The 6,000-nt window shown below is 39.2% G+C and overlaps 1 protein-coding gene across 1 annotated transcript in view; it reads right to left on the bottom strand.

The window, feature by feature from the left end:
• The window catches only part of LRRIQ1 (leucine rich repeats and IQ motif containing 1), a 225,895-nt gene extending 223,919 nt beyond the window's left edge, over positions 1-1,976 (bottom strand). Inside the window, exon 1 of the mRNA XM_027842509.1 lies at positions 1,840-1,976. The gene's annotated coding sequence lies outside the window, so the exon portion shown is untranslated. The remainder of the gene's footprint in view (positions 1-1,839) is intronic.
• Between the last annotated feature and the right edge of the window lie 4,024 nt (positions 1,977-6,000).

Consider the following 6,000-nt stretch of genomic DNA (forward strand, 5'->3'; position numbering starts at 1 on the left):
TGTCTGCCTCTAGCAGCACACCCACTTCTTGCAAGAATGTGTAATAAATGAGCTCTACCTCAGGAGACTTTTTTTTTTCCTACAGAAGTTATTCCTGACAGAGAGGAAGTAAGGGGCCCTATAGGAGAATGGCTCTCCTACTCAAGGCTGGTAGCTCTTCTCCAGCTCCCCAGATTGACTCTCCTGTTCTCCCCCAGGTCCAAACTGGAACAATGAAAATGATCTAACGAATTCATTCATTCGAAGGTATGAATGACAGAAATGGCTTCAGGTTAACAGCAAAGTCATAAGATCATATAAAATCCTAGATTTTTTGGCTGGAAGGCACCTTAGAGGCCACTGGGTCCAACCTTTTCATTTTGCAAATCTTAAATCCACTAAATAAATCTGTCTTACAGTTTTAAGAATCAGCTAAGCTAAAAAGAGGTACCTGAATAAATAAACGGGGCTTGCTGGCACCGCTGAGATCATACCCCAATGTTTGCTGAATTTGCAAAGGGCTTTTCCTGATAAAAGGGATTTTTCTTTTCACTAAAGATAGAATTATAAAAATTATAGAGTTGGTAAAGTCTGTCTAGGCTACCCCTATAATTTTACAGATGAGGAAACTGAGGCCTAGAAAGGTCAAGTGATTTAGCCTATGACTATATCATACTTCTCCCCCCCCCCACCAAATTCTTCTTCTTTTGGACACTGCCATCAATAAATGAACAAAGCATCTATAACAAATCTAGAGTGAGAGATGTGAGACAACTCTCCACCCCATTCCTTGAAAAGGTGTAAGGTCCGTGGGAATAGTATATTGCGTATATTTTTAGACATTTTCAATGTATTGATCAATTTTACTAGTTTTGTCTTTTCCTTCAAAAATATTGTCTGTTATTTAGGATGGCTCTCTGGCAGGGGAAAGATATTGCGACTAATTTTGGTGATGTAAAAAAAAAAAAACAACAGAAAGATATCAATAAAAATTTATCAACAACAACAAAAATCTTAAGTGTATTTGTTCAGAATTGTAAAACCAAACAGGGAGCTTTACAGCTGGAAGGACAAGAGAGGTCATCTAATCTAATCCGTTTAAGAAACTGGCGTCCAGAAAATCAACATCATTATTAAAAAAAAATTAAAAACAATATACTTTAGGAAGATGGGTAAAAGTGAAAAACAAGATGAAATAAATCGGAGTGAAACTCTACAGGATCTTTATTTAGATTTAGAGATTCACAGGTGGAGGGGGCTTTAGAGTCCAATCTCATTTTACAGAGGAGGAAACTGAGACAACTGAAGTGATGTGCTCAAGGTCACAGGAGCTTACAGGTCAACAACACTCCATTTCCTGGCAAGAGCTGCTTCATTCCTTTTAGAAAGAGACAAAAAGATAAAAAGAAAACCTGAACTTTGAAACAGCCTAGAAGGATTCTGAGTCTGGTGAGTTAGTAGAGTTTCAAGGGGAAGGGTTCATTTAGTGAAGTACAATCCCCTCATTTTACAGGTGAGGAAAATGAGGTAGTTGAAGTGAATTGCTCAACAGCCCAACTACAGCCCCTGAAGCCAGCCAGGAGACATCAGATGGGGCAAGAGCTGTTTCCAGCCTAGTGAATTCACCTGGCTCGACCCCTTCATTTTACAGAAGAGGAAACTGAGGCCCAGGGAGTTGAAGTGACTTGCCTGAGGTCACTGGGGGTGTTAGTAGCAGTTAGGATTAGGACCCTGGAGCTCAAACGCCAAACGCGGAACATTTCGTGGGAGGGAGGAGGTTTGGGGGTGTTGGGGGGCGGGGGGAAGGGCCTTCCTTCGGTCCAAGCTGTGCCTGTACCAGGACCCCCACCTGTAACATACCCGACAAATGGCCATCCAGCCTCTGCTTGAACACCTCCAGTGACAGGGAGCTCATCACCTGTCGAGGCAGCCCACGTAACTAAGGCAATTTGGACCCCACGAGTGGGCCTCGCTCCGCTCCGCGGGGGGATGCGGGGGGTGTTCTCCGCTCCCGGCACCGCCCCCTCCTCCGCCCACCCACCCCGAGGCCGCCTCTGCCGGAAGCCCTCCTCGGACCGGACGGGGCGCGGCCCCCCGGGACCCCGGCCCACCCAGGCCGCCTTGAACCTTCGCCTCTACCCAGGCTTTTACCTCCTCGGGAAAAGCGAGTCCATTGCCTCCAAACAAAGCGTAACCATGGCAACGACCAACCCCGGGCGACCGGGGCGGGACTTGGACGACGGGGGCCGCCGGGGCTCAAAATAGAGCGAGTTCGCTTTTGTCCTGCGAAAGGCTCTGGTTGGAATGGTGAGGGGCTGGGATGGGAGCTGGGCTGTCACGGGAAGGCAGGAACAAAAAGGTGGGCGGCCTCCCCTCCCCCAACACTTCTGGGCTTTGAATGGGGCGGCAGGGAGAGAGGTAGGGAAGAACTTCGGCGCTGGATATTTAAAAGTAAAATGTTCTGCGAAAATACCGGGTAACAATTCATTTTAGGAGATGGAAATACATAATAAATTCCTCTCTGAAATAGGAATGAATATGAGAGACTAAATTTGTTTGAAAAATAAATTTATTTGAAGGAGTAAAAAGAAAAATAAATTTCTTTTAAGAAATAAAAATGAATAATAAATTCCTGAATAAAAATAACCTGACAATAAATTAATAGATTCATTTTTAAGAAACTAATAAATTTTTTAAACATATAAATAAATGTTAATGGGAGGGTAATGAATAAATAATAATTTTAGCTTTAAAATAATAAATTGTTTTTTTGAAAAATAAAAATATTTTTCAAAAGATAATAAATTTTTAAAGGATGAAAATAATGAATTTGTTTTTTTAATTTAAATAAATATTAAATGTACTTTTAGAATAAAAATAAATAAGTGAATAAAAGAAGAAAGAGAGAGAGAGATAAAGAAAAAGAAAGAAAGAGAGAGAGGGAGAGCCTTTCTTTTAGTTGATAACCTCCTTGGAGTATATACCCAGGAGTGAAAGCACTCGGTAGGAACCCCATAGACATTTAAACACTTTATTTGCATAATTCCAAATTGCTTTCCAGAATGATGGTTTTAATTTGAAGCTCACAGCCACTGGGCTAGGTGACGCAGTGCTCAGTAACAAGAGCACTCTGGACTTTTCCCCCTTGTGTGACCTTGAGCAGGTGACTTCACCTCTGTGCCTCAGTTTCCTCATCTGTAAAATGGAAATTACAGCACCTACCTCCCAGGATTGCTACATTCCTTTAAAGTCCCAACAAAAATCCTCTTCTACTGGAAGCCTTCCCCACTACTCCCTGATTTAGTGCCTTCCTGCTGTTAATTATTTCCTATTTATCCTGTATATAGCTTGCTCTGTGTATCTATGTACGTACGTATGTATATGTTTGCATGTTGTCTCCCACCATTAGATTGTAAGCTACTTGAGGGTCTTTTGCCCCCATTTGGGCCCCCAGCCCATAGAATGGAGCCTGGCATAGGCACTTAATAAGTGTTGATTGATTGATTGTGTGTATAAAGTGAGATAATATTTGGAATATTTGGAAAGTACTTCAGTAAATGTGATCTTTATTATTATTATTATTACTATTTGTTTATAATTAGTAGTAAATAAAATTAATGATTTTTGCAATGCCTAAATTTTCCCTTGTAACCCATCATCCTTGCCCCTCCCAAAAGTTATCCTTTATAATAAATATTTATTTTTACAAAAAAAATCAGAGAAAAAACAATCAATACATTTTTTAAAAAATCTGACCTTAATACAACATTCCACATCTAGACTACTAGCACCCCAACCTCTGCAAACAAGTGGAAGGAAGAGTCATATCTCTTAAGTGGGACCAAGACTATTCTTTGCAATTCTGCCGCATTCATTTTATTTCATTTTATTGATATCTTTTGTTTTTTTTTATAGTATCTATATTTCCTCCTGTATTTCTCCCCTTTACCCATCCCTGAAAGACATCAAAAGAAGTGTATAGAGAGACCCCACACAGAGAGACATAAAGAAGGCAGTTAGGAAGAAGAGAAAAAAAAAATCATCAAAACCAGTCAGTACATTTTTAAAAATCTGATGTGGCGTGCAATGTTCCACTCCCAAAGATCTACTGATATGTCCTCTCATATCTCTTCATTGAGGTGAAAGCTGTTTGTAATTTTGCATCATTTATTTTCAGTTGTTTTGTGGTTGTTGGTCTTTTCCATTTACATTGTTGTACTTGTATATATTCGTTCTGGTTACTTGGCGTCAGTTCATGTCTTTCTATGTTTCTCTTCATCTAAATTGTTTCTTACAACAGTAATATTCCATTACATTCACATATTCTAATTTGTTTGGCTATTCTCCAATCTATGGGCATCTACTTTGTTTCTAATTCTTTGCTACCACAAAAAATACTGCTATAAATAAAGTAGTGTGTACATCCTTTCTTTTTATAGCCTCCTTGGAGTATATATATGCCTGGTAGTGGAATCTCTAGGTGGAAGGGTATGGACATTTTAGGCATTTTATTTGCCTAATTCTAAATTGCTTTCTGAATGATTGTAGAAATTCATAACTCTACTAACCATGTATTAATATCTCTGTCTTTCTACAACCCCTCCAACTTCTTGAATGTTCCTATATTTTTGTCATCTTTACCAAATTACTCACCCAACTATTGTTGACCAAGTCAACATGAGACCATTGTGTGCAGTACCCCAAAGAATATTCTGTCTCTAGACAAAGGAACAACTAGGGTTGAATGTCTTCACTTGTGTGACATTGATAAATCACTAGATTTCTTTGAATATCAACTTCCTCAACAGTCAAATGAGGGACTTGGAACCCTAAGATCAATTTCAATTCAACAAGTTTGGTTTTTTTTAATTCAATGTTATTGATGTCTTTTGTTTTTGTTTTTGTTTGGTTTTTTTTTTTTACTTGCATTAATAAAGGGAACTTCTTCACCTAGAAATTCCTATACCAAGGGTTCTTAAAGTCTGGTGGAGGTCCCAAAGACCCTTTTGGAGATCCATGAAGTCAAAACTATTTTCATAATAATGTTAAGGCATTATTTATCTACTAGTATTTTCAAACTATGTATCTGTTGGAATCTGGATTTTCTTTTGATATTTCAACCAAAACAACATATCACAACAGGTTGAATACAGAAGCAGATATGAGAATGCAGACATTAAAGAAATTTGCAAAAGTATTTAAAACAATTCCCCTCTTCTCATTATTTTCTTTTTGTGTTGGAAAATATAGTTATTTTCTATTAACATATATTATTTATATCAACTTACAATTAGTTATTGCTATTTTAAATTAATAAAGGTATTTTTAGTTAGCAGTTTTAACTTTTACTTTGGCAAGTATCAAATATGACCTGCATAAACAAAAGTTCTTTGGGTTCCTCAATAATTTTTAAGAGTGTTAAAAGGGGAGAAGTCGGAACCAAGATGTCAGAGAAAAGGCTGTGACTCACCTGAGTCCTACCCAGTTCCCCACCAAATAACTTTAAATTATGCCTCAGAACAAATTCCGGAGATCAGAACCCACAAAAGGATGTGGTGAAACATTTTTCTACCCTAAAACAACTTAGAAAGTCAGCAGGAAAGGTCTATCACACTGGGGTGAGAGTGGAGTGCAATACAACAGCAGGCCTTGGGGGGCAACTGATTCAGTGGTGGCAGTAGCTTCCTAAACTCTCAGTCCATAGATAGTAAGGGGGTCAAACAGTTGGTCAAAAGGAAAAGGACAGGGGTCCCTTTGCTGGCATTGGGGCTCTGCTGCATTGCCCATATTTATATCTGAGTTTTAGTCCTAAGTGGCAGTCCCAGGGTGAGGAGGAGCACCAGCATATCAGAGTTTGAGGCTACAGGGGAGCAGGGAACCTCATCACAGTTCCAAAGTAGAAAAGAGCACTTGTGGTCACTCACAGACCACAACACAGGTCAGGAGGGTAGTAAATACACCTCCCTTTAGATCATACCACCTTGAAGGAACTGAAAGTTTATAGACTCTGTAGAACTAGCT

This window comes from Vombatus ursinus, unplaced genomic scaffold (assembly GCF_900497805.2).
Source record: "Vombatus ursinus unplaced genomic scaffold, bare-nosed wombat genome assembly UNPS02014874.1, whole genome shotgun sequence".
Taxonomy (NCBI): Eukaryota; Metazoa; Chordata; class Mammalia; order Diprotodontia; family Vombatidae; genus Vombatus; species Vombatus ursinus.